A 14691-nucleotide genomic window follows, 5' to 3' on the forward strand; every position below is an offset into this window, starting at 1 on the left:
AGCTGTATGTATTCAAGTTGTTTCTATTTGTATCTCAATAAAAGGCTATTTCCTAAGATGTTGCATAGAGGTTTGGTCTCCTGTGGTCACTCACTTCAATCCATTTCTAATATGTTTTCCTGGGTAATAATAGCTATACAGACCACAGCTAAGTTTTCACCCTGATTTAGATTCCACTAGGAAGATATACCTGCACAAAACATGAAGTGCAGAAATCAACATTGCGAGATGATAGCCTCATGGGAAAAGATTAGAGCTCCCAGCAAGCACAACTGCATAAGCGTTTGGTTCTCCTGAGACAGCTGTGAGAAAGGTGCAGCAGGCCAGTGCCTGGCATTAAAGGTACAGAACAGCAGGTGTCTGTGGCAGTTGTGTTTCCCTTAACAAGTCCCTTGGTGTGGCTGTGCAATTCATCGGCTGCGTTGCTTCTGACCAAGCAAAACCTAGGTTTGGTTCCACACTTACTAGTACATCCAGGTGAGAGGGGCTCCTGTTCTGGGACCAGCACATTAGAGTCTCTTGCCCTGGCTCACCTCTGGTCACACTGACTCAGGAGTATGTGGGGCCAATGGGTCATTCTTAACTGGACCTCTAGCCCCAGACTGCACCCTGAGAACCATGAATTCCTTATCTAACTAACCCAGAGCTTGCTTCCAGGGTCTATGGGGGCTGCATTCCTAGAGCCATTCTCTTGATGGCTATGCCATCAGAGTGGATACTTTTAGGTCTGAGGGTGACTATAGGGTAGCTCGTTGCCAGGAGTCATGAATAGAGCTTGGACATGTGAGCTGTAGTGCCTACACACATGCAGATGAGGGTAGTTGGAGGCACAGAATGGAGCCAAAGAGGGGAAGAGAAGGACTGGGAACCTGGGTTTGGGGTTGGGGTCATGCTTTCCCCATGCCACTATGCTTTGGTCAGGAACCCAAAGGAGTCTGAGAACTTGAAAGTCAATCTTGACCTTCCAGGTTATTTTAGATATACATTTCTCAAGGTGTGAACATAGCACATATTTCATTTAACAGTTTAAAACGGTTTTAACTTTTAAGTATTTAGACGTATTATGTGGGTCTCTACTTGTACTCTTGTCCTAGACCTAATAAATTTTAGTAGCAGGACTACTTAGTACTCTAGCTTCTGATACATTCTATACACTAACTCCAGCTCTATAATAAACCCCTTTCTTCTGAGAGTGGTATATTTTGTTCTTTCTAAAGCCCTGAACTCTGGCTGTTACAGTTTCCTAATGTATAGGAAGAGATGGTCTTTTCCTTTTCTTGTAGATAAGATCAATGCCAAGAACATGGAACTCCTCCAATATCAATGATAGCTTCTATTTGCTGGAGTGGCTCTTCCTGACTCCAAGGCTCTGTGCTGTGGTGGAAAGAGTATTGAAGGTTGAATGAGAGCCTGGGTTGGAGACTCGCTCTAACATTTACCAGCTGTGTACTTAGAACAAGCAATTTTTAACCTCCCTGAATCCTGGTTTCTTAGCTGAGGATTTAATAAGATAACATGTGTACATAGACTTCACTGACTAGCACTATGCAGAGGTACCATTGCCATTTCTAATGCTGGCACCAAAGGAGAGAGTTAATAATAGCAGACTCCTAAGGTGTATTCCCTGTGGTGTATTCTCAGATGCCTTTTAGTTTCTTTACTTCTGAAACCTCTGCTCCAATCACTTCCCTCTGGAAAACCAATTCTACTGTCCTAATGTGTGACTCCATTAGGAAATATTTCTAGAAAGTCATTGAAATGTTTCCATTTGCCAACTCTATTTTGGTACTTCAAGTTCTAACCCCTTAAGCTGCAGGAAACCATTTTCTCCCTTGCTTATGATTTAAACTCTTCAAGCACTTGTCAAGCATTATTATGTCATACTCACCCCACTCAGGGATTTAATCACACACTCCATCCACTTCAACACATATTCATTTTCTGGAGTATCCAATGGCATGGTCCCCAACAGCAGAGACAAGGATTCAGGCATTTAGTTCCTCTTTGGTCTTCTTGATTTTCAGAATCTTAAGGAATCTTTTAGAGTTAGTCCATAGCAATTCACGTTTCAAATAGCTTTCACAACATGAGGTATTTTCTTTTCATTATGTTTTTCAGATTAAGATCCTACCACAACAGTTTCCAATTCTAGCAGGAAGATAAGCTTTCTGCAGCTTATAAACTTGGGAAAGGGAACATTTCAAAAGTCATATTATTGGCCCTATTTCCATCAAATGCCTAAAAAATCCATGATGATGTGAGCAAGAACTGCATTGGGTAGTTTCCATTTTTAAAAGATCCTTCTAGTTTCCAATGGTCTCCATCAGATGGTTCTGTGAAGTTTACCAAAATAAAAAGTAGACAATTGGAACTGTGAGACCTTTGAGACACGGCATCACATAGTTGATACTACATAGAACCTCGGAGAAAATGCTTTGGAAACAATCAATATTCCTATCGGTACTGTGGCTGGAAGCTTGGGTATGTTGGCTCCATTCCTTGTCCCTGCAGTCTGTGTTTCCCAATTTCCCAGATCGGCTGTCTTCTAGCTAAATTTTGACAAAGTAAGACATGCCCAAGAGATTTGAGAGGGTGGGAGAGAGAAGCCAGGGATTTCTTCTCCTGCTTTTCTACCTTAGACAGCTTCTCAGTAATAGCTTCTCTTCTATAGCTCCAGATCCTTGATTTCACTGTTTGACAGGTTTGTCTTAGTTTGTCTTCTGATGACCAACTTGGCCAGTGGTCGGCAAACTGCGGCTCGGCAAACCACGGCTCGCGAGCCACATGCGGCTCTTTGGCCCCTTCAGTGTGGCTCTTCCACAAAATACCGGTTCTTCCACAAAATTCTGACTTGTGTGCATGGGCCATGAAGTTTCAATCACACTGTAAATGTGCGCCAGCATGTGGTATTTTGTGGAAGAGCCACACTGAAGGGGCCAAAGAGCCGCATGTGGCTTGCGAGCTGCGGTTCGCCAACCACGGACCTACACAGTAATTTCCCTGAATTAAATTCACTTTGTTGAAAGTCATAAAGTGGTTGTGCTATCCTGGAGAGACTTTGATTGATAATATAATGCATTGAATTTTGAAGCAATGAACGTAACTATTGGTGCACCATTAGGAATGTTAGAGAACTGGGATACAATAAGTCACCTTCTAAATTACATTACATAAAATAAAATATAAATTATGGAAAAACTGTCCCAGCAAGAACACTAAATTAGAGGAACCAATAGAATCTGGGGACTTGATTGTCCTTTTTTCTTTTTCTCAAAGTGAAACAGTACCTAAGTGAATAATGAATGCAACAACAGTCACTAACCTCTTTAAAATTCTGACCTTGGTCTAGTAGGTTTATCATTTAGTACAGGCGCATTAAGATGTTCATTAGAATATCTAGGGGAACACTAAAAACATTATTTCTAGCTTGTTAACAACAACAACTACCAAATATAATGTAAACCAACACCATGGAAACATTTGGCTTCATTTTGATCTCATTCTTTCATTTACTTTCATTTACTCATTGGATACCTACGGTGTACCAGGACCTACTCTTCTAGGTCCTATAAATATGTCCCTAAAAAGGAAAGAAAAAATATCTCCTATTTGTGTGGAGCATATGGTCCGGAGGGGGTAGAGGCAGTATTTGGACCGATATCAACCAAAGGATGAAAAACTTTATAGGGAAAAACAGCCAACCCACAAAACAATTTTTTCTTTGAAGTGAAAAGTCATCTTATGTCCTAAAAAGAAGAGTGAAATGGTCTTCTTACTTTCTAAAATGGGGTGGTATATGGGATACTGGAAATGAAGACTGTCAAGTTTTTATTTGAGTTCAGGTTTTGTTCCTTTTCTTATTGCTTAAATGATCATGTTCATCAAGACTCACTCATACAGGCTCCCTGAAGTAATTTTAAAAATAGAGAATTGTGAATAGAGATATTTAAGTTTGGAAAACTAAAATTAGTGAATAGCTCTGCCTCATTTTTATTTTATTTTTTATTTTCAGCAATTTACCATGATGTACTTATGGATTTGTTGTTTCTGTTTTTACCAAATTTGGGAAACTTTAGGTCATTAATTTTCCAGATACATTTTTCTGCCTTATTCAATCTCTCCACTTCTGTGACTCCAATTACACTGTTATTAGAAAAAGTGATATGGTCCAATTGGTCACTAACAATGTATTCTTTTTTAAAAAAGTATTTCTACCTTCTTTTCTTTGAATTTGATATTACTATTTTTTTTATCATGAAGTTCACTAACCTTTTATTTTCCAGTTACTAATCTGATATTAATGTGATCTAATCAATTTTTAAACTTCATAGTGTACTTGTTAGTTCTAAAATTTCATTTGGTTCTTTTTATAGTTTCCATTTTTTTCTGATGTGATTTCCCAGTGTATATTTCCTATTTACATCTTTTCTTTTAAATTCTTAAATATAAAATCTGTACCTGTTAATTCCAACATTTGAATCATCTGATATCTGTTTCTCTTGGCTGCTTTATTTTATGATTATTGTTTACATTTTTCCATTTCTTCATATATCTAATAATTTTTCATTTTATGCAAAGCGTTTTAGATAATACATTATAGTGAGTCTGATTATATTATCTTCCATTAAAAGCTATTAAGTTTTGTTCTGCCAGGCATTAATATTCCTCCTTCATTAAAAAAATGGTGTGCTTTTGTGGTCTCACAACCTCCTAGTCTTTAAATACATATGACAAGCTCTCTCTTCCATAAAAACTATCATGCCTATATCAAGGAAAAAGAGGCTGTACAAATACTCAGCAATCCAGCAGTCATGAGTATCAAAATTTGAGATCCATTTCATCCTTTTATTTCAAAAATGCTTCAATGTGGAGGACTCATTGTACAGATTTTCATACATATTATCTTGTATTACTTAAAATATCTTGTGGCAAACTAGTATAAATTATTTTTAAATATAAATAATCTTTCCAAAACCAGTTTATAAAAACGACTTTGTTTAAAAACTTAGTTTACTGCAAGCAAAGGGAACCATTAACAAAATGAAAAGACAACTTACTGAATGGGAGAAGATATTTGCAAATGATAAGGGATTGATATTCAAAATATATAAGGAACCCACACAGCTTGACATAAAAATAAAACACCCAAAACTATCCAATGGAAAAAAAAATGGGTAGAGAACATGAGTAGACATTTCTCTAAGGACATACAGATGGCCAACAGACATAAGAAAAGATGCTTAATATCACTAATCATAAGGGAAATGCAAATCAAAACCACAGTGAGCTATCACCTCATACCTGTTAGAATTGCTATCATCAATAAATCAACAAACAACCAGTGTTGGTGAGGATGTGGAGAAAGGGGAACCCTCCTTATACCATTGGTAAGATTGTAAATTGGTGCAGCTGCTATGGAAAACGGTATGGAGATTTCTCAAAAAAAAATTTAAAAATAAACTACCATATACTCCAGCAATTCCACTTTTAACTATTAATCTGAAGAAAACAAAAACACTAATTTGAAAGAATATATGTTCAGTGTAGCTTTAAATTATAATTTAAATTTAAATTATAATATCAATGAGCCAAGATATGAAAGCAACTTAGGTGTCCATCAATAGATAAATGGATAAAGAAGATGTGGTACATACATACAATGAAATATTATTCTGCAATTAAGAAAAACAAAATCTTGCCCTAACTGGTTTGGCTCAGTGGATAGCGTTGGCCTGCAGACTGAAAGGTCCCAGGTTCGATTCTGGTCAAGGGCATGTACCTTGGTTGCGGGCACATCCCCAGTAGGAGGTGTGCAGAACATAGCTGATCGATGTTTCTCTCTCATCGATGTTTCTAACTCTCTATCCCTCTCCCTTCCTCTCCATAAAAAATCAATAAAATATATTTTAAAAAGAAAGGAACAAAATCTTGCCATTTGTGACAATATGGAGGAACCTAGAGGGTATGATGCTAAGTGGAATAAATCAAGAAGAGAAAGATAAATACTGTATGATTTCATTTGTATGTAGAATCTAAAAAAAACAAAACAAGTGAACTAAGAAAATGAAACAGAAACAGACTCATGTGTATAGAGAACAAGCTGATGGTTGTCAAAGGGAATGGGGGTAGGGGAATAGATATAAAAAAATAAAAAGCTTATCTTGAAAAAAATAATTTTATACAATTCTAGAGAAGGGGAAGTATTGCATTTATAGAGGTTGAAATTAGAGAAATTGATTAACAATAATTTGAAAGTAACAAAAATACTTGGCAATCTTTGTTTGCCAAAATATGTACGAGGACTAAGTGAGCTCATATTTAAACAGGTGTCTTTTTCCAATTTGACCCAAATATGAAAACCCATGTAATTAATGGTAATTTTTATTTGTTTCAAAAAACAAACAAACCATATTTGTTGTAAATTTTTTGAATACTTTAAAATATATAAAGAAAAAATATAAAGAAATATTCTCAGAGATAAATACTTGAACATATTAAGATATTTCCTTTCAGTTTCTATGTGTATGTATATATATATATGTATGTATATGTGTGTGTTGTGTAAAAGTCATATATATAAAACAAAATTGGAATGATTCTCTTGATATAATGTTATAGCTTATATAAGTTACTTAGTATTACTAGTACATGGGCTTTTCCACATCATTAAATGGTCTTTAAAAATGTCATTTTTGATAGCCCTATAAATTTTATTATATGAATAACGTACTTATCCAGCCCCCTATTATGAGATTGTTTTTCCAGTTTTCTATCATCAAATAAATTAAATAATTGTTATACCTTATATGATTATTTCCTTACAATATATTTCTGAAATGGAAATGGTGAAGTAATTGTACTCTCTATTTAAGATCCATAGCATTTTTAATAAGGATGCTATACCATAAAAACATAAATAAAGGGAAAAAACAGATAGTTACTCAACTTCTATCAACAATTCAAAAATAAATGCATTTCTTTCTGCTTTTTGCATAAACAGACATTTGTGCTAGGGATCAGAGACCTTGCTCACCTACATTGCATTATTTCTATAGTTCCAGGTTGGCCAAGGGTTTATTTGTCCTTACAACAGAGATGTTTAACCTGGAGTTACTAAGCTTCCAGGGTCCTTGAACCCCATGAAATTGTGTATAACATTTTCTCTTTATATGGGACCATTCTTTTTTCTGGGGACATACTCCACAGTTTTCAGTAGATTTTTAAATAACATTTTTCAATCCCTCAAAAAAATTAAAAAGTATTGCTTACAGGTTTCTTGTGGCTTTTAGAAGTACATGAAGAAGAAAACAAGGTACAGATTACTATTCAAGTTCAAAACACTGCTCTAAGTTATTGCTAGTATAATTTACCCATCATCAGAATGTGTGGGAGTGAAAACCTCAGGATACAGAAATCAGCATGATGGCAAAAAGAAATTTTAAGAAGCTATTTAGAGGCATTTTCTCCTCCTCTTTGTTTCCTCAGGCCCCGACCACTGCATGGGAAAGAAAAGTATAAAAAGTGTCTTAATGATATGTAATTATTACCAGAAAGAAGTGCCATCCTTGATGGGGAAAAAAGTGACAATATTTACCCATTTATGAGCCATGTTTAGAGACATTTGATAGGATTGTCCCATCTTCAGAGGGCCTTTGAAACACCCACTGTGATTGGGTTCCTAGGAGAGCATGCCTGTAGGATAATTTGGCAATCTTTAGCCAAGTTCTGATAAATTTTGATCATATATTGTCTTCTGCATGCTCTTGAGCTCCAGGTCCCAATTTATTAGCCCATTTCTAGATTACAATCACACATATATCTCTGAACATCATTGTGCAACAGTGATGATCAAAATGTGGACAATGATCATGATAGCAAATATTTTGTTTTGTGCTTCAAAGTCTGTTCACATTTATTTTCTACTCTTAGAAAATCTCATTTTTGATTGGACTCAGATTTAGGTAGGAGCTTTCAGAGAGGACAGCCTACATCTCTTGGCAGTCTGTTCCTGGCATCTTTCTTTGGCCTCCTTCATTCTCTTAGCCAAAAGTTTAGCATATTATAGGGCCTCTTGGAAAAGGTACCATTTAAATAAACTCTTGAATGATGAGTTGGAGGTAGCCAGGCAATGAGCAAGAGGAACATTTTAGGCAGGAGAAGCAGCAGGTGCAAAGACTCAGAGGTAAGAGGCAAATTTGGGGAACTCCAAGTAATTGTCACTAGATTTTAAGGTGGGATAGTAGTGAGAGATGAGAATGGAGAGGAGTAAACAGGGTTTGGATTTTAATTTCGGCACTTCTTCAAAAATTAAAAATGGAACTTCCATTTGACCCAGTAATCCCACTTCTAGGAATATGTCCCAAGAAAACAGAAACACCAATCAGAAAGAATATATGCACCCCTATGTTCACAGCAGCACAATTTAGAATAGCTAAGATTTGGAAACAGCCTAAGTGCCCATCAGCAAATGAATGCATTAGAAAACTGTGGTATATCTACGCAATGGAATACTACACTGCTGTAAAAAGGAAGGGATTCTTACCATTTGCAACAGCATGGATGGAACTGGAGAGCATTATGCTAAGCAAGATAAGCCAGTTGGAGAAATATAAATATCACATGATCTCACTCATTTGTGGAATATTATGAACAACATAAACTGATGAGCAAAAATAGAACCAGAGTCATAGAAGCATCGAATAGACTGTCGAACCTATGAGGGAAGACGGGGGTGGGGAGTTGAGGGAGTAAGAGATCAACTAAAGGACTTGTATGCATGGATATGAGCATAACCAATGGACACAGACAGTAGGGAGGTGAGGGCATGCAATGGGGGGCGGGGGCGGCCGGGGAGAAGTCAATGGGGGGCATGGAAACTTGTAATACTTTAAACAATAAAGAATTTAAAAAAAAAAAATCTGGGAAAGTACCAAAGCAGTCTCAGGGAGGCTTTGGAAGGCTTTATGTAAATAAGTTGATGCATTCCTTAGGTGAAAGGTATACATTATTTTACATTCACTAACAAGGAAACAAATGGGTCAATAAACACAATAATATGGAGCTTTACCTTACTTCCTTGTTTAAAATTAGAATATTTTTCAGAGACGTTGAATCAAACTGAAAGATAAAGTTATTACAGCAGTAACTTCTCTGAGCTATCCTTGAAGTATCTTACTGTAAGATTTTATGAATTACAAGGGAGCAGGGGTATTTTTAGTCTCTTAGCCAGCCAAGATGAGGATTGAGATCTTCATCAGAGCCACATGAGAGCTTCCCTTTGGGGTTTAGGAAGGTCAAGTGCAGGTCTGCAGAGCACTCCGAAAGCATTCAGCTGTTTATTCCCAACTGTGGCATTGGCTGCCTTGAATGCATTTCACTGGTGCTGCTGTTTACAATCCTCATTACAAAGACAAAGTTTAGAAAATGATGTTAAACGAATCAGAAGGCCATCATCAATAGGATTACTCAATAAAAGAGCAGAGATAAAAAACAGTATGATCAACAAAAGGGGTGGTGGGGGGGGAACATATAAATAAGACAAAACATGAGAGGACCAGGAAGTTCTTTTCTCTAAATTTGGAAAAATGAAAATTATAAAAAGAAAAAAAATTCTGAATGATAATTAACTAAAAACGTGGGTGAAGGTGTTACCTCTTAAGGGAGATCTTAAGCCTTCCAAAAGGATTACACCAGGCGGATAGTCTTAGGTAGAAAGCCATAGTCTGTGGATTCTTCTTCCATGCAAGTAATAATAATATCAAGGAAAATAATTGATTCCCTAACTTAGGCATTTCATTAAATTGAAACCACAAATATGGCAGTCTCACAGCCACCTGAAGTCAGTAGACTTCTGTTAAAATTTAAATGACAACACACACCACTGGGCACATCATGTATTGGTGGGGAGTGAGGGAAATTATATCAAATAAGAATCTATTGCTTGCTGTAATGAAAATTTGTTGGCTATTTTTAAAATGGAGATTGATAATGACTTCCTTTTGACAACTGTTCACACGCATAATTATTGCTCCCCTTGGTCCAATGTAAACCTTGCCATTAAAAAGACTTCAAATAAGACGCTGCTCTCCAGTGTTTTCAGTTCTGTCTAATTCAATGGTGAGCAAAGCTGGTTAGGGGGGAAATACTTGTCTTTCCAAATTTAGTGTTCCAAAAACACATTGTTGTGGTTAGTGAGCATTACATGGCCCGTCCATATTTAGCAAACATTTTCATTCCCTTGCCCCAGCCCACCCACAACAGTGGATGGAACTTTGATTTCATCCACACTCATCTGGGTAATGTAAACCCCTCGGGTTCTGCAAAGCTTGCTGAGCAAGAAAGCTGAATGCAGAAATGTCAGAAAAATATGTAACCTTTGGACCGCAAGAGGGGTGGAGGGTGGGGAAACTCAGACTCCTCTGACTATTTCAAGTTGCTTTTTACACTGTTTCTCACCTTATCCACATCAGATCTCCTTTGTTTGCCCAGAGAGCACCTGGAAAGATGCCTAATTAGGGGAAGACAGCTTGCTGTTTATCTGAGGAGCTGGACCTCAGCACTCACCATGGCTCACCTCTGAGTTGCAGGTCAGTCTGAAACGTCATAGCTCCCTCCATGTGGGTGATTTCGAGGGCAGTCCTGCTTCCTTAAAGGCTTAAAGTGGGGCATGGACAACTGAGGTTGAAGGGAAGCAGCCTTATATGGTATTGGACTTCGGCAGAGAAGAGGAAACCTGCTTTACACAAAGCTACACTTAGTAGGTTAGCAATATATAGTGGTTGAATAAATAAACCATAGCAACCTCTAAGGCAAAGGCCAAATCTATAATACTGAATCAAATATGCATAGTGATTTTTCTTAGAATTTACTACTGATGTGCAGCAAAGAATGTGAGATGGAAGAGGGAAAAGCTTAATCTAAGATTAGGAAAACTAGTTCATGGTAGGGATTTCTTTGATCTCATGTCCTATCTTAAACGTTCATGTAAATTTTACACGCTGTACTGCACTATATAAATATTCATTGTATGGCTTCAGGTATCATGTTGTCAAATGGTTAAAGAACATGGCAATCCCCTCTCTGATCTTGTTAACCACGGATACATTTAACAAAAGCCTTTGGGAATGATTTATACCTATCTTGAGTTTATATACCCCAATGTTTTTACAAATTACATGTATTTTTTAAATTTTACTTTTGGCACTACATTATCAACCAGTAGATGCATGCTGATGTTTTAAAATGATTAGAAAGATTTTTATGCCTTAATTATTAAATTCTGTATTAGGGGAGTAAAGTATGCAACAAATAAAGTAGGTAACCTTGTATTAGCCACTTGATGTATATCTGTCACTACTATAGTAGAGAATTAGATATTACAAAAAAATAGCTCACTACTATTTCAATATATGTGCTATTAAGATAAATGATTTTTAAAACCTCTTGAAATCTGTACACATTGCTTTATTAAGAAGTTTTCTTCAGAGAGATGAAAGTAGAGTTTCATTTTCCCTTTCTTATCATAGCTGCTACAGGTAAAAGAGAATGAAATTCTCTGAGTTCTAACCCACTGAAAATAATCCACACTTATACCACAACTACTGAGATCTAAAACTGAGAATACCTTCAATCCGAAGTTTTACTTCTGAGTTTTAGGCAAGTGCGAGAAATACTAACACAAGTGAATTAGATTTCTATTGTTCAGTTAGGGTTATGCTTATGTTACCCCAAATTCTTGACTAAAGCTACTTTTATATACTAAAATACATAAACTTAGAAACAAAGCATTATATTGATAATTTTCATGCATTATCCCATAACAATAATCTAAATATAGAGATTTTTATAGGCCATGTTCACCAGGAAGCAGACAATGAGATTTATGGGGGAGTACTCTCAAGGTCAACACATGAGGGAATGAAGGAAGAAGAATGGGGCAGAGGGAGAAGTCAAACGGCCAAGCAGTCATATCAGAGGCCCAGTTGGTCCTACTGTGAGCTCTGCAGCAGAGATGGCTCTTTAAAGAAGGAAATTTAAAGAAATGGCTCTGCATAGTTGTCTCAAATCAGTGCCAGGGACCAACTTTTATACCTTCCTATTGACCAGGGGACACCTTGGGCGAGGCCTCTCCCTTCAAGAGGAGGCCAACCTCCGAAGGGGCCTCAAGCATGAGCTATTGGCTGCCAGCATGCAGTACGTAGGGGAATTGATGATTCAGTCCTAAAACAGGTGGCATGGGGAGTCATGCCAGTGCACTGCAGTGACCACTGCAGCAACCTCTGTCCAGTCTCCAGGCATTGCAGAGGAATCCTGCTACTATCTCTTAGAAGACAGACGCAGTATTAATTACTGCTTTACACAGCGTGTGAAACCTAGGAAATGAAGGCCAGAGTCAGGCTTGTGCTTCACCTGACACTAAACTCAAAAGACAAGACGTCTTGGGCTCCCAAATTCTGAAGGCAGAATCAGGTCTCTTCTGAAGCAGAGGGACTTGTAGGCAGAGCATAATTGCCAGATGATGCCGAAGAATGCTGCATATGCAATGTACACGTGGGAGACTGTTAAATTGATTTCATTATATTTTATTGTCATTATGGCTGATGAATAAGGATCAGCTCACTGTTTCTACATATTTCAATTAAGCGGTATGTTTGATAGGGAGGACTCTGCCCAGGTGAAATCTTGAATAGGATTGTTTTGAATAAGAGATTTAACCCATTCAGCTTATACGTAAGGTGTATGTACGTTGTATCAGACAGCATGATGTGTACATAAAGATAAATATCACATGACTCCTTTATAGCTCTGGGGAGAGACCAGCACAGACCAATGATTACAGGGAATCAAGGTAAGAATTTTGTTGGCAAAGCCGAAGAAGCCACTTCTAGTACAGGTAACAGTGGTGTCATTAAAAAGATGAAGCATCATTAATATCTTTATGTGTACAACTCTCTTTCCGTGGAGAATCTTGTTATAAGAAAAAAAATCCAATATCTTTGGTCCATGTGGATCTCCCAGCATTGGAAGATTGGAACTAAAAGAATCCATGAAACATTCTAGGAATTTTGTAGTACTGGGAACTTTTGCCCTCTGCCATCTCCAAGACCACAGTCTTTTTTGTAATTTCCATCTCCCCTGTTTGCAAGGCAGAGTATGTCAGTAAAATATCAAATTGAGAACAGAAAAGAAAATTAGAGCCAAATATGACTGAACATGATTGTCGGAGCTGTGCAAATAGAGTAATGCCAGAGTTCACACACATTCCTTAACATTTGTGTTGTTGTCGACTGAAGCTCTTCTAACTCTCCCTGCTCTTTCCCAGCTGCCCCTGAGAAGATATTATTCTTTGTTAACCATCTGCTAATTAACAGAAATGGAACTCTTATGTGTCATAGAGCCCTGTGACAACCAAATCTAATTACTCACAATTGCTCCTTCCTTCCTATACCTCCCTGTCTTCTTCCCTCCCTCTTTCTTCATTAATCTGTGAGCAATACCTGAAGTACTATGATCATAAGACAGATCCCTGTGCACAAAGTGCTCAGACACATAACAGGTATTTATAATACAACTAGAGGCCCGGTGCACAGGTTCGTGCACTGGTGGGGTCCCTGGGTGTAGCCTGTGGGGATTGGGCCAAAACTGAAAGTCCAATGCCGCGTGCCGCTCCTGCTCATCTCAGCCCCACTGCACTGGCCGCCGCCCCTTGGTAGGCTCACTGCCAATCCACTGCAGTCTCCGGGCTGCAGCAGCCAGCCATGAGCCCTGTGTCTGGTGCCTGAAGTCAGCTGAGTGGTGCTCCTGCTTCGGAATGTACTGACCACCATAGGGCAGCTATTGCATTGAGCATCTGCCCCATGGTGGTCAGTGAGCATCATAGCGAATAGTTGACCAGTCATTCAGTTGTTCGGTCACTTAGGCTTTTGTATATATAAAAGTATACATTTAAAAATGGACACATGTGCATTGTATATGTATGTGTATATTATATATGATATATCAACATATGTAGGTAATCTATATGTATATGCATACACATAATGTATATATGCCATATGTACACACACACACATATATACACAGAGGAGTATAAGGAAGGACATTTATATAATTTAGAAACGAAAATGAAGGAAAGCTTCCCAGAGAAATGACACATAAGTGAGAAAGAGTGATGTAATAGTAACCTCCCTTCAAGATGGATCCCATCCTCTTCCCCATCATTTGTTCACATCCTTGTGCTAGTATCCCCCACAGCAAACCAGGGCAGACCTGCATGGCCAAGAGAGTCCAACAGAAATAACGGTGTGTGACTTCCCAGGCTAGGTCACAAAAGGCCTCACAGTCTCAGCTTTGGTCTCTTGGATCACTTGCCCTGAGAGAACCCAGCCCCAAGCTGTGAAGACTCTCAAGAAACCCTGAGGGGAGTCCACCTGCCAAAAGCCAGCCCCAACTCCTCGGCCATTTTTATTTGTATTTGTGCCATTTTTATAATAGATCCTTCAGTACAATTAAGCCTTTAATATCTGATAAGGGCCTAATCTCCAAAATTTATAGGGAACTCACACAACTTAACAAAAGGAAGATAAACAATCCAATCAAAAAATGGGCAAAGGACCTAAATAGACACCTTTCAAAAGAGGACATTCAGAAAGCCAAGAGACATATGAAAACATGCTCAAAGTCACTAATCAT

The 14691-nt window shown here is 37.8% G+C and overlaps 1 long non-coding RNA gene across 1 annotated transcript in view; it reads left to right on the forward strand.

The window, feature by feature from the left end:
• The first annotated feature begins 6523 nt into the window (after positions 1-6523).
• Positions 6524-14691, forward strand: part of LOC107183706 — a 10471-nt gene continuing 2303 nt past the window's right edge. Inside the window, exons 1-2 of the long non-coding RNA XR_001514507.1 lie at positions 6524-6540; positions 8224-8231. This is a non-coding gene — a long non-coding RNA (uncharacterized LOC107183706). The remainder of the gene's footprint in view (positions 6541-8223; positions 8232-14691) is intronic.

The sequence above is a fragment of the Myotis davidii genome, unplaced genomic scaffold, assembly GCF_000327345.1.
Source record: "Myotis davidii unplaced genomic scaffold, ASM32734v1 scaffold330, whole genome shotgun sequence".
NCBI lineage: Eukaryota > Metazoa > Chordata > Mammalia > Chiroptera > Vespertilionidae > Myotis > Myotis davidii.